Source organism: Bos grunniens, chromosome 24, assembly GCF_055505025.1.
Source record: "Bos grunniens cultivar Pamir isolate PY7600 chromosome 24, Bosgru_T2T1.0, whole genome shotgun sequence".
In the NCBI taxonomy this organism is placed as follows: Eukaryota; Metazoa; Chordata; class Mammalia; order Artiodactyla; family Bovidae; genus Bos; species Bos grunniens.
This window is the reverse complement of record NC_141188.1, coordinates 62,657,629-62,671,454: the sequence shown is the minus strand read 5'-3', so window position 1 is coordinate 62,671,454 and position 13,826 is coordinate 62,657,629.

The following is a 13,826-nucleotide window of genomic DNA, read 5'->3' as shown; positions in this document are numbered from 1 at the left end:
GTCACATGGCTAGAGAGGAAGGAGAAAGCTAGGGTGAGTATATGGAGACGACTCGAAAACTGGCAGCGAAACCTGGAGGAGCAGTAGAAAGGCACTCACTTTCCAACTTTGCCCATGCATCTTAGTTTCTACATTTGCCCTGTAAGATTAAAGTTCTGGGCAAAAGCACATGGACCAGAGTCTGTGTCTCCTTGTTTGAGCCCCATGCGAGCTTGTAGATCTAGACTTAGTCTGAGTTATATTTATTGACTCTGGGCCATACAGTGATATGATCTGAATTGTGATGGTCCAGTTATGCAGATGAACTCATTCCAGGAAGTCTGACCTAGCATCTGCTACCAGCCAGCTCTGTGTTAAGTATGAGGAATATGGTGATAGCTGCATCATCCATAAACCTTCCTCTTGGATCTCCAATTTTAGAAGAAGTACCCACCTGCCCACCAGCATTGCTCTTACAAAAGCAGATGCCCTAGATTCTTCATCGGGAATCAGCTTCTCAAACTGGAGTTTCTTCCCTTCTTTAGAATCACATAACCTGGGAGTGGAAAGAAGGATGGGGGTAGTGAAGGCAGGAGGGAAGGAGGTAAGAAAGGAGAAATGGGCTGACTATTCCCTTACTGGAGTATATACAATTTTTAATATTAAAAAATAGGAAAAACTCAAAATCTGACAATAGCTGTTTTTTGCCCCTGTGATATTTCAAAGAATGAACATTTTCCCATTACACCTTTTTTGTATTCTGAAGGTTGATAGTAATGTTAACATATGTTTTCTAGAATTGTAACCTACTTTGCTTCTGGTATGTAAAAGTATAAGAACCTAACTGTTAAACTGGTGCATGTTAGATTTAAATCAGGCAAAGGGCGCTGAAGGATGATAGAGTGGGAAAGCTCATATTTATATTTTCCCTACTCAAATATAAGTATTATAGTCAAGGTTGATTGATGAGATTTCTAGTGAATATCAATACCAATCAAAAAGTAAGGAAAAAAGCTTTGGTTCATGTATTTAATTAAATTTTTTTAAATTAGAGACCCATAGTCCACAACTGAAAGACACAGGAAGCTACATAAAATTTCCACAGTAAATGCTAATTAATTTATAGTATCTTTTCCACAGTAAATGCTAATTAATTTATAGTATCTCTTGTATTTGCAGTCTGTTGTTGTTTAGTCACTAAGTTGTGTCTGATTGTCGTGGGACCCCCTAGACTACAGCTCACCAGGCTCCTCTGTCCATGGGATTTCCCAGTCAAGAATACTGAAGTGGGTTGCCATTTCCTTTTCCAGGGATCTTCTCAACCCAAGGATGAACCCACATCTCCTGCACTGGCAGGCAGGTTCCTTACCGCTCAGCCATCAGGAAGCCCATCTGTAGTCTACTTCAGGTGTATTTTAAATTAATTATAGTTGCAAAATGATCATAGTTTTTATGTAGAACTGAACACGAGTTTTATTTATTTTTTTAATATTGTGCAGGGTGGGTGAGATAGGCACTTTCAAATGATAAAATCTTAAGCCCATTGCAAAAAAAAGGAAAGAAAAACTGGTAAAACTCTAATCATTGTACTTTTAGACACATAAGACAGCTTGCATTACATATACATCTATGGGTCTGTTAAATTACTGATTTTTTCTCAGATTAAAAGTCATTTTCTAATCCAAACTTCAGGTTGGACTGTAAATAAAGACTAGGATGTGTTGCAAAAACAATGCCTTGTGTCCTTCTGGCACATTCCTGTTGACACAGTATTTTCGTGTATGTACATCACTTTGCCCAATTCTCCCGGGAAGTCTGGGAGCTAGACACATGACAGACGTCATCAGGATACAGGCCGCTCTGGTTAGGGCCTCCCACTCAAAGAATTCGAGGACAAAATCTTCAAAGTGAAAAACTTGCTGAAAGTAGACATATGTAGAAACAGCCCACGCTAAGACGTGCGTATATTGCCACAGAGACCTGAAGGCTATGCAAGTTCGATCAAAGTGATGATGGTGTATGGCAACCTTGCCACTTGTGTGGTAATAACTGTCTGAAAGGAGGATGCTTTAGGAGAAGGGCTGTTACAATCTGAAGGGAGCCCAAGAGTAAGAACTGAGTAGGAATCCTCAACAATGAGGGTAAGCACAGTTTGATGTGTTGAGTTCAGTTCAGTTCAGTCACTCAGTCATGTCCGACTCTTCGAGACCCCATGAATCGCAGCACACCAGGCCTCCCTGTCCATCACCAACTCCCGGAGTTCACTCAGACTCACGTCCATTGAGTCAGTGATGCCATCCAGCCATCTCATCCTCTGTTGTCCCCTTCTCCTCCTGCCCCCGATCCCTCCCAGCATCAGAGTCTTTTCCAATGAGTCAACTCGTCGCATGAGGTGGCCAAAGTACTGGAGTTTCAGCTTTAGTATCAGTCCTTTCAAAGAAATCCCAGGGCTGATCTCCTTCAGAATGGACTGGTTGCATCTCCTTGCAGTCCAAGGGACTCTCAAGAGTCTTCTCCAACACCACAGTTCAAAAACATCAATTCTTCGGTGCTCAGCCTTCTTCACAGTCCAACTCTCACATCCATACATGACCACAGGAAAAACCATAGCCTTGACTAGCCGGACGTTTGTTGGCAAAGTAATGTCTCTGCTTTTGAATATGCTATCTAGGTTGGTCATAACTTTCCTTCCAAGGAGTAAGCGTCTTTTAATTTCGTGGCTGCAGTCACCATCTGCAGTGATTTTGGAGCCCAGAAAAATAAAGTCTGACGCTGTTTCCACTTTGATCTGGGGCATCGGTAAAGACCCTCAAATCGGGGCCTTCCCTGCTGGCCCAGGGGCCCAGGATCTGCCTGTTAACGCATGGGACGTGGGTTTAATCCCTGGTCGGGGAACTACAGTCCCGCTTGCCGTGGAGCAGCTAAGCCCAGGCACCTGGAGAATCCTGGAGCCGCAACAGAAGATCCCATGTGACCTCACTAGGCCCTGACGCAGCCAAATAAATACATAAGTGTTTTTTAAAATATTCTCAAATCGACCTAGGAGGGTGGTCTGGCAGTGAAAGAAGGCTTCCTACAAGAGGTGATGCCGAGCGGATCCTGGGGACAAGGAGAAGTCAGTCATGCCTGCCGAGGGTCCCAGCAGAGCGCACAGCTGACTTACTGTGCAGTTTACCTCTTTAGATCTCACCTTCTCCTCTAGAGGAGTCTGCGGTCCCTTGACTCAGTTTTCCATGCTGGGTGACCAGCGCACCCATAAGAAAGTAGGAATCAGCCTGCTTGTGCCCCACATAAAGTTCAGTTCCTTGTGGCTTCTCATCCAGAAAAAACCACAAAAGGCACTGCAGCGCAAATTTACCCATTAGTGGGAAGACAGGTCTTCATGTCCTCTCTTTGCAATTTGCTAATACAGAAGTGCAGTATTTGAGGCCCGTGTCAGAGAATGAGGAACTCCCAGTCATTCAGACAGCACAAAACCTGGGAAGAGCAGGTGGCCCGCACTGAATGTGTGCAGCATGAGTTAGCGGGCAGCAGACCCAACAGCCCAGCCGTCCCTGGGCGCACTCACCCCAGAAACCAGCTATCAGCATCCTAAACCTGGACCACAACCAGGAGAAGACCGAGGAGCGATGGTAAAGGACACATGTGCGGAAGAACTAGTGAAAAAAAATATCCATGAAGTCATTGTACACAACCTCGATTAAGAACAAGACCAATTTCTGGCTAGAGAAAGCAGACCGAAATACTGAACTCTGATCTCTCAAGAAATCCCACAGAAATGGTAGTGGACGTTAAAGTGATAGAGATGGAAGAAGGAAGAGAGGGAGGGGTGGGGGGAGTGGGGAAGGAAAGCAGCGCAGGTCTGAGGGGCTGCTGGCCGGGTCAGCAGGAGGAGGGGAGGCCTGCGGCTGCGGAGGCGAGGGCAGGGGAGCCTCCCCTGTGGGCGGAGCTCCTGAGGACAGAGGGCTGCGGACCCAGGCTCCTCCGGAAGGGAGGAGAGGCAGTCTGTAAAAGAGGAGGCCGCCAATCTATTCAGGAAGCACCAGTATTGCTAGATCTCCTGTAACACTGCCTTCCCTGTGAGACGTTGATTGCCCTTCAGAGTTTGTTGTTCACCCCCTCAGTCAAGCCTGACTCTCTGCGACCCCATGGACTGCAGCATGCCAGGCCTCCCTGTCCATCACCATCTCCTGCAGTTTGCCCAAACTCATGTCCATTGAGTTGGTGATGCCATCCAACCATCTCATCCTCTGTCATCCCCTTCTCTTCCTGCCCTCAATCTTTCCCAGCATCAGGGTCTTTTCAAATGAATCAGCTCTTCACATCAGGTGGCCAGAGTATTGGAGTTTCAGCATTAGTCCTTCAAAAGAAGTCAGGACTGATTTCCTTTAGGACGGACTGGTTAGATCGCCTTGCTGGCCAGGGGACTCTCAAAGAGTCCTCTCCGGCACCACAGTTTGAAACCATCAATGATGAGCCCCTTCAGAGTTTATTCTCTGGAAAAAACAGATAGAGAGTCCCAGACGGGACAACTGAGCACAAGTGAAGGTGGGCTTAAAGTCACATCCCTCAAGAAGGGAGAACAGCCTTTAAAAATACCGCATTACTCAGCAGCGTGCGTGCACACAGTCAAAGGAATTGTTGAAAGTTGGTCTAACCAAAACTGTGATTTAAGTATTCGGGGAGGATACGTGGACAGTGTGTGACGGTGGTGAGATAGACCATGCCTAAAATGGAAAAATGCAAGAAGGAGCAACACAGGTTACTTGTGACAAGGAGGAAATACTGCCCCACCCCACCCCCAGCAAGGCTAAAAGAACTCCAAACACTTGCTCTCTGGGAGAAGAAAATGGGGAGCAGGAAAGTGCCAGGTTATGAGGGTGAAGCTCTTGAACTCATCATGTTTAACACTGATGAAAGCAAAGATTAAGTTTTGAAAATCAGAAGGGCTGTATTTTTTACTGGGAGGAGGGAAGAGGGGAAATAAGTGGGATGTGAAATCTAGTTTCAGTTTTAGTAGAAGCAAGATATTTAGGCGATCAGCAGTAAGAGATCAGAGCTCAGATAAGATGAGATTTGGAACAGAGATTTTGTAATTATTTAGACTGGAATTCGATTGGACTCTTGCGAGTCCCTTGAACAGCAAGGAGATCCAACCAGTCCATCCTAAAGGAAATCAGTCCTGAATATTCATTGGAAGGACTGATGCTGAAGCTGAAACTCCAATACTTTGGCCACCTGATGCGAAGAACTGACTCATTTGAAAAGACCTTGATGCTGGGAAAGATTGAGGGCAGGAGGAGAAGGGAAGGACAGAGAATGAGATGGTTGGATGGTATCACTGAGTCAATGGACATGAGTTTGAGCAAACTCCAGGAGTTGGTGATGGACAGGGGGGCCTGGCGTGGTGCAGTCCACAGGGTTGCAAAGAGTCGGACACAACTGAGCGACTGAACACCAAGAAGATTGGAAGAGAATTAGTTCTACAGGAAAAGGTGCTGAGAAAACAAGAGAAGAGGCCTAAGACAAACATTTTATAAATGTCATTTAGAGCGACAGTGGAGAAAGGGACTGCATTAAAAGAGCAGCTGACAAAACCGAGGGAAACAGAAGTCTCAACCAGGGGAGGTCGCGCTCAGCGAGCCCGAGGCCCAGACGTTAGGTAAACAGCGACAGCTTTCTAAGGAGGGCACTCCCGTCTGAGGACCACGTTCGTGCCTTCTAATGAGCCTCACGTTTTCAAAGGGTTTTGGAAGGATCTTGTGTTTTTCCAGGACACTGCACAATGACTGTGACCCTGCTTCTGGTGAGCACACAGTCGCACAAACCCCGCGCTAATAAGAAAGTGGATCTGCGGCGGATCGTCATTAGCAATCCCACACAAAGCCCCGCGCCGGCTTTGTTTCCCACACAAGGGGGGCCACAAGCGTGTCAGGGACGCGCTTGGACCGAAGCTCCCGGCTTGGCCGGGCTCCGCCTTCCGGCCGCGCTCCCCGGCTGCCCGTCCGAGGCTGCGGTCCTAGGACGCCCCAAACAAAAGGAAGCACCGAAAACTAACCAAACGAAACCGCTGTTGCCTGTGGGTGCGTCAAAGACTACAGCCGTCATGTTAAATCTCACCGTAGATGAACGCGGACGTGCCGAAAGTTCACGGATTCATCTCTGCTGAGCCGCATTCAAGGCTTGGCTTCAGGGCAAAAAGCATCGTTGGTAGCAATGTTCCCTAATCGCTCTGCAAATGACTGCCTCTTTCTAGTGGCGATTGCTGTGCTTCCACATCCTGCAACCAGACAGAAGGTCTGGTTGTGTTTCTCAGAAGCCCATCATGACACTTTGCTGCTGAGCTTGTGTCAGTTATTGCTGCCTTCCAGACGTTTCCGTCTCAGACATGTCAAAGGGTGAGAAGAACAGCTTCGACAGTGCTATATGGCAGCCTGGGCGGGAGGGGCGTCTGGGGAGAATGGACACATGTATGTGGGTGGTTGAGTCCCTTTGCTGTCCACGGAAATTATCACAACATTGTTAACTGGCTATACCCCAATACAAAATAAAAAGTTAAAAAAAGAAAAGAATGATTTTGATTTGGAATTCAAAAAAGCTTACCCAAGTCCATTAACGACACCGTAAACAGCCTGGTTAGCAAACATTTTTGTGTCAGTATATTTAGCAGTTTCTCCCCTGGGTTGTCAAGCAAATGAATAATCTTGGGGGGTGGAGTTGGGGGGTGCAGTTTTTCCCCAGTCCCGAGGCTCAGAGTTTCTTAAGTGAAGCATTAGAATGCCTCCCAGCGCCCACCAAGCACATCACAGGAAGCTCTACAGAGCAGTAAAACATCATTCCACAATCCACGTACTAAGCACAAGTGAGGACATGACGAAATGGGAACAAAATAAGAAGATATTTGTAAAGGCTTATGAGGCTTGATAAACAATCCGAGAGATGGACTGAGGATTCATTTATGGGCAATATATTCATTCATAACGTCACCTTATACCCCTTCCACTCATCCAAATGGTTTTCAAACAACAAGTACAACGATGAGCTCAGTTTTTAAAGACATGTAAACATTCAAGGGCCATTGACTTAGATCAGTCGCAGGGCCACTTCGGAAGTAAAAGACCTGAGAGAGGTTTCTAGAACCTAGCCATGCTCCTCTCCAGGCCGCCAGAGACTCTGCAGAGATAACTAGCAGTGAGCACAGAACCTAAGGCATGAGGCTTATTTCCAACCCCAGGCAGGTCTCCTTGCTCTGCAGGTTTTGCAGGTATCCTGGGTCAGCAGGAATTCTCCTTACGAAAGCTCACCTGATGGACGTGAACGGATACAAGCCCTGAAACGCAGTCCTTTCAGCAACGGAAAAAATGTCAGATCCTTTGTCAGGTGACTGGCTAGGTAGGAAGGAACTTCTTGGTTGGAGGAGTTGGTCAAATCAAATCCAGAGGGAGAAATTTCTTAATGTGCTGTCTGAGAGCTGGGACAGCAAGGTAATCCAGGCAGGAGAGAAGAGACACGCCCCAGGTACGCCTGTTGCTCAGGTGCTCAGTCATGTCTGACCCTGTGACCCCATGGACTGCAGCACGCCAGGCCTCCCTGTCCATCACCAACTCCCGAAGGCCACCCAAAGCCATGTCCATTGAGTCGGTGATGCCATCCAACCATCTCATCCTCTGTCATCCCCTTCTCCTCCTGCCCCCAATCCCTCCCAGCATCAGAGTCTTTTCCAATGCGTCAGCTCTTCACATCAGGTGGCCAAAGTATTGGATTTCAGCTTCAGCATCAGTCCTTCCAGTGAATATTCAGGACTGATATCCTTTAGGATGGACTGGTTGGATCTCCTTGCCGTCCAGGGGACTCTCAAGAGTCTTCTCCAACACCACAGTTCAAAAGCATCAATTCTTCGGCACTCAGCTTTCTTCACAGTCCAACTCTCACATCCATACATGACTACTGGAAAAACCATAGCTTTGACTAGACAGACCTTCATCGGCAAAGTAAGGTCTCTGGTTTTTAATGTGCTATGTAGGTTGATCGTAGCTTTTCTTCCAAGGAGCAAGCGTCTTTTAATTTCACGGCTGCAGTCACCATCTGCAGTGATTTGGAGCCCAAGAAAATAAAGTCTCTCACTGTTTCCATTGTTTCCCCATTTATTTGCCATGAAGTGATGGGACCAGATGCCATGATCTTAGTTTTTTAATGTTTTGAGTTTTAAGCCAGCTTTTTCACAAAGAGTGTCCCCCTCAAATTCACGTCCACCCAGAACATGACCTTATTTGGAAATAGGGTCTTGGCAGATGTAAGGAGCTAAAATGATGTTATAGGATTAAGAGGGCCCTGAATCCAGGATAACTGGGCTCCTTAGAAGAAGAGGACCCACCGCTGTACACGCAGGAAGGCTGTGTGACCCTGAGTGGCGGCAGGTGGAAGTGACGCAGCTGTGAGCCCAGGACCACAGGCAGCCACCAGACTGGGAAGAGGCAAAAAGCATCCTTCCTTAGAACCTTCTGGACCTGCTGACACTTGATTTTAGACTTCCAGCCTCCAGAACTGTGAGGGGATACATTTCTATCATCTTAAGCTGTTCAGTCTGTGGTGCACTGTTACCCAAACTTGGCAGTCCGACTGTTATCCAAACTTGGCGGTCCGAGGAAATGAACACCAAGCATCCGTCACCGCCTGGCATGGCCTCCCAGGTGGCGCTAGTGGTAGGGAACCCACCTGCCAATGCAGGAGGCTTAACAGGTGCAGGCTTGGTCCCTGGGTGGGGAAGATCCCCTGGAGGATGCCACGGCAACCCACTGCAGTCTTCTTGCCTGGAGAATCCTGTGGACAGAGGAGCCTGGCGGGCTATGGTCCATGGGGTCACAGAGTCGGCCACGACTGAGCGACTTCGCGTGAGCCCTTCGCATATCTCTTTATCTCCTGCTGGACTTGCTGTCTCTTCCCACTGGGATCTGCCGTCCTTAAGACAGGACTCTGTTGTTGCTCAGTGCTGTGTTTCTAGTGCCTGAAACTGCGGCTGGCATGTTGGCAGCACATAGTAACTGCTGGCTGAATGGCTGACTGAGGAATGAATGTTCCCATCTTCCAGGAAGTCCAAGTTCACCTAGCTTAGTAGCAGATTTAGGATTTTAGGCTGTCTGCTTCTGAAAACCATCACCTTTTCCCCACACCATGCAGACTCCTTCCATTGCCAACTTCTCGCTTTTAAAATCTACAAGGTAATGTATAATAGCTGTCAAGTGTCACACAGTCTGTGTTGGAGAAAATGCTGGAATATGCATGAAGGTTCATTCTCTGGGAACTTGGTATCTCTGAGCCTTGCGGACACCAAACTCAATATTTTTTATATTGATTGTAGTAGCCATGCCCCCCTCTCTCTCTCACTGAAAGTATACTTTTACTGATTAACTTTTTCACAATGAATAACATTCTGTCAACCACACAAATCTGCAAGTCCTTTCACGTAATGCCTTCCGTTAGTCTGCATGTAGCTGATCCGTGGACTAAACATCAGTTCCATTAATCCTGCATAAACAGTCATTTTGTATTGTACCCACACTGTTCATAATTCACACGGTATGTCTCTTTGTCTTCTCCACTGTAAATTTCTCTTTGTCTACTTAAATTCAAAGATAAGAGTATAAATAGGCTTTCTCCAAACTGCAGTGTGTTAAGATCTTGAGGTCTTATTTGAAATAGATACAACACAAAATGTATTCATGAAATGCAGCAACAACAACAAAAAAAACCCTTTTTTTAAAAGTGATCCATTACACTGAGGTCACTGGAACTGCAAAATTATATGCCGGTCTCGCCTTTGACAAGGACTTCTATCCCTCAATATTTTCCTTGCTGCTTACTTACAACTCTGTTCCTGATGGAAAGTAATGGGAGCCTTTACCATTCCTGTCACTCTTGGGGAACATAGAGTTTTCTCAGTCACCAGTCACTAGTCAGTGTGTTTCCCCTGGAGGACACAGAGAAAATGCTTTAATTTAATTTATCTATGTATGGCCATGCCATGCTGACACGTGGGATCCCAGCTCCCCGACCCGACCAGCAATCCAAACTGCACCTCCTGCATTGGAAGCTCAGAGTCTTAACCACTCTACCTCCAGGGAAGTCCAGAAAACACTTTTAAAGCTTATTTTGCACCTCTCATGCCATCTCATACAGCTTGGCAAAAGTTTGGCAAAATAATAATCTCCAGAGTGAGTCGGGGGGGCCGGAAGGAGGCATACTGATCAAGTGCTGAGGTCAAGCGCATGGGTCACAGGCAGGACGGCCGGTTGGAGCCTTGCTCCCGCATCTCTTTGCCATGTGACTCTGGGCTTGGAAAGGCCAGATGCACATCTGACCACACCTCTGAGCTGCCACCCCACCCCCATTCTCTGTTGGTGCTGCTGATGGTTATCTGTTGTTGGATGCAGACCAGACACCACGGACCAAATTCACTTAAGAGTAGGAAGTATTAAGGAAAAAACTTAGGGAGGAGTTTACCACAGTTTCACCTGGTTATTTCAGCAGGTATGTGAACTCCCAATATGCTTTGTTCTATAGGAAGGTAGATGATTTAAGGGAGAAGGCAATGGCACCCCACTCCAGTACTCTTGCCTAGAAAATCCCATGGACAGAGGAGCCTGGTGGGCTGCAGTCCATAGGGTCCCACAGAGTCAGACACGACTGAAGCGACTCAGCAGCAGCAGCAGCAGATTTAAGCTCACACACGTCCACTGATGCGATCACAGACACCCATTCATTCAGATGGACATTCAATTTTAGCCTAAATTCAAGGAGTTTGGAAGCTCCTTCAACAGGAACCATGAGGCTCCACCTTGATGAGACGTCCCGACCTACGATCTGCTTTTCCATGTTCCCTCAACTAAAGGAGAAAACACAGCTGCGGACCCAACGTGGAGCATCCTTGCTTTTTGGCGGCCACATGTAAGAGCTGTGCGACAGCACACCATTAAGCAAATTAACAATGTCCTGATGAACGCAGCCGGGGCACCTCGGGGCCGGATCAGCGTTTAGGCCGCCTGCTTCAGAAGCAGACTCGCTCCAGGCCAGCAGGAGGCCGGACATTAATGAACGCTTCTCTGTACTTGCTTTCCTTTGACTGCAACTAATTTGAATAAAAATGTCATTTTTAAAAGCAGTGGATCTGAAGAAACATGTGTCACAGAAAATAATAACCCCCTTTTCATTCCCCACTCCCAAGCCAACCCAGAAAAGCTCCGTGAGTGGCTCCATGCAGAGATTGAATGTCTTCTGATTGATTGTTTGGCTGACTGACAGGCCAGATACCAGGAGGAGCTGGAAAAGGCAAGACAATTTCCCAAATGTGCTGCTGGTGCGTCTTCTCAGGCCGCGGAGGACTGAGCAATTACAGAATATTATTTCAGCAAGGGATCCTGACTACAAAGAAGCCATTCTGCACGGAGCATACAGCCACCAGGACCCACAGCCCAGCAGACAGGACGGGAAAGGACACAGAGGTGCTGGGGTCTTCAAAGTGTGCAAAGAATGCTCGGTTTAGTCTCTCTTGTTGTTTTTTTTTTTTTTTTTTTAAGAACCAAACTGCTCCATTATAGAAATCTCTTCTATGATGCCATCCTAACGCACTTAGGAAAAAGCATTGTTCTTATTCTTAGAGCAACAACAAAGAGGGAATAAAGAAAGATCAATAAACAGCAATGTGAGCGTCGTCTGCTGCAGCCAACACCCTTCAGAGGAAAAGTAAATCATGTCGTATGTTATTTCCCCTTCTTTAACTATGGCCCTGCAAACACTAAAAAAAAAAGTGTACAAATATACAAGTAGGGCCTCCCACCCACCTGTGAGTCACGTTTATTTTTTTAATGATTTAATGTTTATGTAGTAGCTTTCCCTGGAACAGTTTGCCTGAAAGGATATTTCCCTATTTCCCCAGATGAAGCGGGTAGGGCAAACCAGAAAGACGTGACTCTCTGATCTTGAACGTGACTTTGCCTTTAAACTGTGGGTTGGCATTAGAGCCTCTTTTGGGTTGAATTATGTATCCCCGCCCCACCCCTGAAAGATATTCAAATCGTACTCTCCAGGACTTGTGCATGTGCCCTTATCTGGAACTGGGGTCTTGTGGATGATTAAGATGAGGTCCTCACAGTGGGCACTAATGCTACATAGCTGTCCTCATTAAAAAAACAGAAATTTAGACACAAGACAGATCCACATAGAGGGAAGCCAGGTGAAGTCAGGGAGAGTATCACCTACAGACAAGGGGCGCCTGAGGCCACCAGAGACTCAGACAGAGGCAGGGACAGATGCCCCCTCAGGCCTCGAAAGGAGCCAGCCCTGCCTGGATCTCGGGCTTGTTGTGGCCAGAAGTGCAAGACAACGCGTGTCTGAGTTGGAAACATTCAGTCGCTGGCGCTTTGTCATGGCGGCTGCTCAGTTGCTCAGTGGCCTGACTCTGCGACCCCGTGGACTATAGCCCGCCAGGCTCCTCTGTGCACGGGATTCTCCAGGCAAGAAGACTGGAGTGGGGTGGCATTCCCTTCTCCAGGGGATCTTCCCGACCCAGGGATTGAACACTTGTCTCTTATATGTTCTGCACTGGCAGACAGATTCTACAAGTCTTCAACTCTATGGCTATAAAGATACAATGTGTTTAAACAAATCCCTTCTTATCAGAGAAGTGAATAAATTGTATCTTCTAAGGAATAACTGGGGGAAAGAAGAACAATGAAACTGTTCTCTAGAGACCATCTCCTTTACCCAGTAACTACAGAGCCGTCTGATTTATAACCAGGCTTATTCCATAGGCTCTCTGTAGACTTCAAACAATGCTAGGGTCTAACTTGTGATTAGAGTTCAGGGACCTCTTGAGAAAAAGCAAGTTATGTAAAGATGATGGTTTGATTAGCCCACTTACAATCAAGATTTAAGTGATCTTAATATACTTTTGTTTACTAATTTTACCATGGAGGCAAAACCCTTAATTCTATATATATTTTTTTTCTGTTTTGTCTTGTTTTTGGCTGTCCATCTACATAGGTAAGAAGATGGAGGAAAACTCTTCTTCTTCCCATAGCTGGTCTGAGAATGCCCGGGTCCCAGATGTCTATTCCATTTGCGCCTCTGACTCTGCAGTCCACACTTCTCCACATGCTTTATGCCCCAGGAAGCTGACCCATCAGACGTTACTGTCAGCCCTACCCTGCTGCCTTCTGGCTGGGTTTGCTGTCGCGAACACTCCCATTGGGGGGGCGGCGTCAGGAATGTGAGGCCACAGTCGCATTCTCCAGCTGCACCACAGGCTGCTCATGCCTGCAGACCACAGGTCTGCTCAGGCTGCCCTCTCTTTGGGTGACTGCTCCCTCCCCTGGCCTCTGGGATCTGAAGGGGGTGTAACAGCTATCCGTGCTGCGTAACAAATGAGCACAAACACAGTGGCTTGAAGCAGCACACGCTCAGTGTTGCACAGTCTTCCTCCACTCAGGCTGCGTAACAGTCCCACACGCTGGGTGGCTCATGAACAGCAGACATCTATTGCTCACAGTTCTGGACGCTGGGAGGTCTGAGGTCAGGCTGCCAGCACCCTTGGGTTCTGCTCAGGGCCCTCTTTCAGGGGCAGATAGCCATGTTCTGTTTTGGGGAACTTTTTATTTTGTATTGGAGTATAGCTTATTAACTGGAGAAGGGAATGGCTACCCACTCCATTGTTCTCGCCTGGAGAATTCCATGGACAGAAGAGCCTGGCGGGGCTACAGTTCATGAAATCACAGAGAGTCAGGCACGACTGGTCTACTAACACTTTCACTACTTTTCATAGCCTATTAACAATGTTGTGACAGTTTCCAGTG